The sequence below is a fragment of the Lathyrus oleraceus genome, chromosome 1 (assembly GCF_024323335.1).
Source record: "Lathyrus oleraceus cultivar Zhongwan6 chromosome 1, CAAS_Psat_ZW6_1.0, whole genome shotgun sequence".
Lineage (NCBI taxonomy): Eukaryota > Viridiplantae > Streptophyta > Magnoliopsida > Fabales > Fabaceae > Lathyrus > Lathyrus oleraceus.
The window spans coordinates 54,513,350-54,514,593 of NC_066579.1; the positions used below are offsets into that span (position 1 = coordinate 54,513,350).

At 42.4% G+C, this 1,244-nt stretch overlaps 1 non-coding gene across 1 annotated transcript; it reads right to left on the reverse strand.

The window, feature by feature from the left end:
• Positions 1 to 207: 207 nt before the first annotated feature.
• LOC127116604 (small nucleolar RNA R71) lies at positions 208 to 314 on the reverse strand. Its single transcript, XR_007801421.1, has one exon. It is a non-coding gene; the product is annotated as a small nucleolar RNA R71 (small nucleolar RNA).
• Between the last annotated feature and the right edge of the window lie 930 nt (positions 315 to 1,244).

The window sequence follows — 1,244 nt, forward strand, 5'->3', positions numbered from 1 at the left end:
CAACATTTAAAAATATTTCTTCAATTAGCAGACACTTTTAAAACCAATGGAGCTTCTCATGAGGCAATACGTTTAAGATTATTTCCTTTTTCCCTCAGAGATAAAGCCATATCATGGTTAGATTCCCTTCCACCCAAATCCATTACGACTTGGGATAACCTTAGAAGAGTTTTTCTTGCTAGATACTTTCCCCCAAGTAAGACCGCCATTCTTCGAAACCACATAACTAGATTTACCTAAAACCAAGGAGAATCGTTGTTCGAAGATTGTGAGAGATATAAAGAGTTGTTACGAACATGCCCACATCATGGCTTAGAAAATTGGTTAATCATTCAAACCTTCTATAATGGACTTCATTACAACACAAAGATGACCATCGACGCTGCCGCAGGCGGTGCGCTGATGAACAAACCTTATCCTGAAGCTAGTGCCCTCATCGAAGATATGGCTCAAAACCATCAATCATGGGGAGTCGAACGAGCGACAGTTGAGAAGAAGGAAGCCTAAGGAGGAGTGCATGAACTAAGCTCTATAGACATGATGCAAGCTAAAATGGATGCATTAGCCCTTAAGGTCGAGCGTATGCGCATAAAACCGAATATTGTAGCCGCAGTTTCGTCGGATTATGAGATATGTGGAACCAAAGGACACCAATCCGCGGAATGCAGTCTATTAAACGAAACCCACTCTGAGCAAGTGAACTACACCCAAGGGAACCCATATTCGAATACCTATAACCCTGGATGGAGGAATCATCTGAACTTCTCCTATAAAAACAATAACCCAATCCAAAATAATGCACCTCCGAGACCTAGTTATCAAGCCCCTAGATCAAATCAACCTATGCAACCTGTGGCACCAAAGCCGAGCCTTGAGAAAATTATGGAAAATTTTATCACCGCTCAAACCCAACAAAACAAGGAGTTCATGAACCAAAACATTCATGTTAACGAATTGATTACTCAGTTAGGAACCAAGGTTGACCAAATAGTTACTCATACCAAGATGCTTGAAACCCAGATCTCTCAGGTAGCTTTAAACCAAGCCCCTCAGACCACACCTGGAGGACAATTCCCTGGACAACCTCAACAAAATCTGAGAGGACAAGCCAATGCCATTACCCTACGAAGTGGGAGCGCTTATGATGAGCCACCAAACCCTAGATTGAGTGAACCCGAAACTTCTAAGGAATATACCAAGCCCCGGATGAAGTAAAGGAACCAGAGGAATCTGAAAACCAGGAA